Raw genomic sequence first — 5,483 nt, 5'->3', positions numbered from 1 at the left:
AGAACACGTTTGCAAACAGCAGGTGAGGCTTTCAATTTGAAAAGCAATCAGAGTATCAGTTGTCTGGCTTCAAGGGCAGAGCTCATAGCTATATACCAATGGAGGGGAGGAGATCTGAATGCAGCTCTTCTTAGTTTTGTGATTTACACATTTACAAAGCCATTCCTGACACTCTTACTTACATTCGGATTCTGAAAGCTTATGCAATGAGGCTCAGTTTTGACTGCTTGGACTTGTTGCTTGCTGCTTGATATATCTTATCAAGTTTCAAATTTATTTAAAATAATAGGTCTTTTAAAATATGGGCATATGTGGACCACCTTAGGAATAATAATAATAATAATAATAATAAAGCCCACTTAACCCTGAAATTCAATAAACATTTGCAGAGTCCCTACTCTTTACCAAGGATTGTGGCAGGCATTGAGGATGCAGAGATGTTTTGCTTGTGAGGAATGTCGATCATGCATTTTTAGAAGTTAAACTTGAGTGTGGATTAAATCCAGAAAAATACAATGCTATATATAAAGTCAAGAATTCTATACTTCGCCTGCCTACTAAAACTGCAAGCTTATCTGTTAAAAACAAGACAACAGGCCCAAAATAGTGCTGCTTTTTGTAAGCCCTACATCACCAAACCAAAACTTAACAGTTACGGCTCTCCAGAAATGAAATCTTAAACCAGTTAATCAGAAATTGCCTGATCAGCTTGATAAAACCCCTGCCAATCCCTAAAGGAAAGTAACCCTGCGATAACCAATACACTTTTTTTCCTTCTTGTTCCCGCTCCCTTCTGCCTTTAAGTGTTTCGTTTTGTACAGCTCAGAGTTCCTTTCTATGTGCTAGATCGGATGCTGCCCAATTCAAATTGATTTCTGCTCAAATAAACTCTTAAAATGTTTAATATGCCTCAGTTTATCTTTTAAGAGTCTGGGTGTCCCAAGAGGAAACAAAAGGAGACACCCCACCCCACAGCCCCCAGGGGCAAGGAACAAACAGGGGCACCTACCTGTCGCGCCGCCTGAGCTGGTGGCTTTCCCGCTGCCTCGAGAGGTTTAAGGCCCTCTTGGATCCTGGCTCTGCAGCTTTTCCACGAGGCGCTTTCAGACTTCGAGTATTTCCTTTTCTGCACCGGATCCGACTTAGAAAACAACTGGGTCTGGGGTCAGCCTGGGTACAACCCAGAAACCAACGGGGTCCGAGGTCAGAGGGCGTCAGACTTAAAAACCGGAAGTCTTGGTCCGACTTAGAAACTGGACCGGGTCTGCGGTTGGACTGGGTCCGACTTAGAAAACGGACGGGAGGCGGGACTGGACTGGGTCTGACGTAGAAACCGGACCGGAAGTGCGGCTGGACTGAGTCTGATGTAGAGACCGGACCGGATGCAGGGCTGGACTGGGTCCGATGTAGAAACCGGGTGGAGTTTGTTAAACTGGGTCCACTTAAAAACCGGGAAGGATTCCGAGGTCAGCCTGGGTCTAACTTAGAAACCGGATTCGATCCTGGCTGGATTGGGTCTGACTTAAGGTGGACTGGGGCCATTTTGAAGCCTCAGGTAAATAAAATTTTATTTTAAGCCTGAACAAGCAGGCTAGCCTTACCAAAGATAATCTTGAATTACTGTGGCCACAGTGGAGAACTTTTAACCTACATAAGCTTTTCCATTTATGAGGTGCCCTGGAGTAAACGAGGTCTCAGCCAAGCACTCACTATAAAGAATAAAGGAAAAATTATTTTTCCTCCTCTGTGGTTTCTGGTGGCCAGGATGAGACCCACTGGGACACCCCACTCACTCTGGAGCCTGCAGACGGGATCCTGAGAAAACACGAAGCCAACAAAGGGTGAGAATTCTAACTAAAGTCAGCTCTCCCATTTCTATGTCTCTATTTGTAGTCCCTCGTCAAGAAAGGAAGGTAAAATTTTACATTTCCCCTTTCTTTCCAAATTCAGATCAGCAGGCAAAAACATTTGTAAGACTTAGATCTTTGAATTATGGCACAGTTTGCTTTTGGGTACCCATTTGGCTGTCCATCCTTTCCCTCCAGGGACAACTGTTGCTTTCTTGTTAGTCTCATTTTGTGTCCTGAGAACATGTCTTGGCAAAGGGTTGAGAGCCCAAAAATGACCAGATAGAAATGTGGATTGCATTTGTGGCTAGATATGGGTGGACAGAAATGTGGATTACACTGCTTCTGGCTGGGGTCCTACGAATGTTGCCAGCTCTCAGAGGAATTGCCTAAGTCTGTGAAAGTGGCTTTCAGTCTTGGATCTTTTGCCTCCATGCATTCACCGAGTGGTTCAGTACTGCCAGGAATATTTACTATTTGTCCTGGCTGAAACCTGACAAGATATTTGAAAAGCTTTATTTTTAAAGTGTTCCATGGTGAAAAGTTGGCCATTGGAAGCTGAACGTCAGAGCTCAATAGAAACTTTTTCTTTCCCTAATCTAAAATGAACTGTGTGCCCAGAGACAAAGGAAAACATTGTGAAACCTTTGTGGAAGGATTTGCTAAAATATTCTACGGACACACAGCTCTAAATCTAAAACACAGGAGACTTTTGATTTCCATCTTTATTGAAGATCTTTCTGATATAAAGAAGCAAACTGGAGATAATGTATTGGATGGGTGGGGCAGTCGCTTGATATCATGCAGGTTGCAACCCAATTCTTTGAGGAATTAAAAACAACTGTATTTGTCTTACAAATCTAGTCTTTACAGGAATAAAAATGTGACTCTAGAAATAACTCAAAGCCCACCTATCTTTTTTACCAATCCCCAAACCTTCTCTATTCATCTCTGAAAGCTTGCAGATACTGTAAAAGATCTGGATTTAGTCCTTCTTGGTGGAACTCGCATTCTTCCTCTTTGTCTTTTGAGATGTAAGTATTCTACGTGTTCTTCTCCAGGATCCAGGGTGGTTCTTATCAGAAGGAAAAAAAAAGAGAGAGAGAGAGAGAACACTATTTTGAAAACTAAGCATATTAAAAATCTTAAAAGTCTCTGCCACAAACATCAGTTAAAAAAAAAAAATCCATCCAAGCAGGTAAATTTAACTTCTTACGTCTTCCAGAAACACAATCTAAATACCACTGTTCTTTCATAAACTAGTGAGTTTTGCATTATTGTACCTGTTTGTTGGCTAAATTTTTTAAATAAAAACTATCAAGTCTTTGTATCTCTCTGCATGTTCATGTATGTTTAGATATGCATGTTATAAATATGCAGTTTTTTCTACCTCTGGATGGTATTGCCAAAATTCATATGTAAATACCTCTATTTAATGTCTTAAAGAAAATTAAGCATTTATAGAAATCAAGTATAGTCTCAGATATATAGAACACCTAAAGTGTGAGCTTACAAAAGCAAAAATAAGTGGTACCACATCAAACTAAAAAGCATCTGCAGCAAAAGGAGCCATCAACAAAATGAAAAGACAAGCTATGGAACGGGGGGAAAAAGTTGCCATCCATATATCTAATAAGGATTAATGTCCAAAATATGTAAAGATGTCATAGAACTCAATAGCAAAAAAACAAATAACCCAATTACAAAATGGGCAAAGGATCTGAATACACATTTCACCAAAGAAGATATATGAAAGGCCAAGAGGTACATGAAAAGATGCTCCACATCACTAATTATTAGGAAAATGCAAATTAAAACCACAATGAGGGGCACCTGGGTGGCTCAGTTGGTTAAGTGTCTGATTTGGTTTCGGCTCAGGTTATGATCTCAGGGTCATGAGATTGAGCCCCGCATTGGGCTCCACGCTCAGTGGGAAGTCTACTTGAGATTTTCTCTCTCCCTCTGCCCTTCCCCCACTGTATGTACTCTCTTTCTCTTTCTCAAGTAACTAAATATTTCAAAAAAACATATCTGCAGCCTCCTGTTCATAGCAGCATTATTTATAATAGACAAGATATGGAAACAATTACATGTCCTTTGATGGATGAATGGATAAAGGAGTTGTGGTATATATGTGTGTGTGTGTATACGTGAAATATATATTGAAATATTGTTCACACAATGAAATATTATTCATTCTTAAATACAAGGAGATCCTACAATTTGCAACAATGTGGATGGACCTTGAAGACACGCAAAGTAAAATAAATAAGTCAGACAGGGAAGGACACATACTGCATGATCTCCTGTCAGACTCTATTTAATAAAGTTTGATTTGGGGGAAGTTATCAGAACATCAAAAGGTTTGAATATTTGAATAAATAGGATTACTGATCATTATGAAATAAAAATTATCTACTTAATGAAAGTGACAATAGAAGGTGTTAAAGGCAAACACAGAAAGTTACGTAGGTGTGAATAAAACCCAGCTCTTTTAATACTGAATACTGGGTTTTCTTAAGTAAGCAAAGACAATAAAGCTCATGGCTCCCAAACTGCTTGTATTATTTGTGTGTCTCCAATGAAAAATCAGTATTGTGCTAAGTACAGTTTAGCCCATTTTTGTTTTCATATATATTAGGTTAACAGTGTTAAAAGATAAATTGAGGCACATTAAAAATTTTTAAGAGTTTGAGCAAAAATTGATTCAAATCAGGTAGCATCTAATCCAGCCATATCAGTGTCAAGAGTACTTGGTAGGGTGCTTTCCATGAATCTTACTTTTGCAAAAGCATCAGAGTAAAACACTAACTGGCCGTAAATAATGAAAGACTTTAAAAGGCCCATGCTTAAAGATCTGATGAGACTTCATTATCATGGAATTGACAAGTAAATTTGGTATTTCTCTGACACATAACATTTTAAGATGATAACTGAAATTACAACTGATAACATTATACCAACACTGTTGCCGGATTACAAAGTGTCAAAACTTGGGTGGATATTTCACAACTGAAGAAGGCTCCACTTGACATCTGGTCCTGTGCCAGTGCTGGAGACCTCAAAATCAAATTGGCTAGGAAGAGAACAGGCTCACAATGAGGTAGATTGCTTCTTCCCAACATGTCAGATCAAAAACATTTCTTTCCATTCCTCCTTCCCTCTCTGACCATCCTTTTCCTAATTCTTACATCATGCAGGTCTTTACGATTTGTACACCTTTTGTCTTGCTGCAGCCTGCCACTTATCTTAGGCCATTGCAAAGTGTGTGTGTGTGTGTGTGTGTGTGTGTGTGTGTGTGTAATGCCACCTCCAGATAACTTTGGGATCTGCCATGACACTGGTGATCTTATAGCTCTGCCCATCACAAACTTCTGAATTTCCAGTGCCTCACTTTCTGTGGAACAAACTCAGCCTTCTCTTTATCATGCCAGACTACTTAACCCTGGGGTGCATTTCTTTGGCTAAAAACCCCAAACTTGGGGAACTTTGCATCCAGGCTCTCTACAAAGAAAGGGACAGAAGGCAAGGGAAACAAGAATAAAACTGTGTAGTCTACAGACCCTGACATTATATTGGCCTCCATGGCTGTCATCTTTTTATTCCCAAGCCACAGACTCAAATGGCAATCACCAG

Source organism: Ursus maritimus, unplaced genomic scaffold, assembly GCF_017311325.1.
Source record: "Ursus maritimus isolate PB19 unplaced genomic scaffold, ASM1731132v1 scaffold_24, whole genome shotgun sequence".
Lineage (NCBI taxonomy): Eukaryota > Metazoa > Chordata > Mammalia > Carnivora > Ursidae > Ursus > Ursus maritimus.
Note: the sequence above shows the minus strand (reverse complement) of the source record.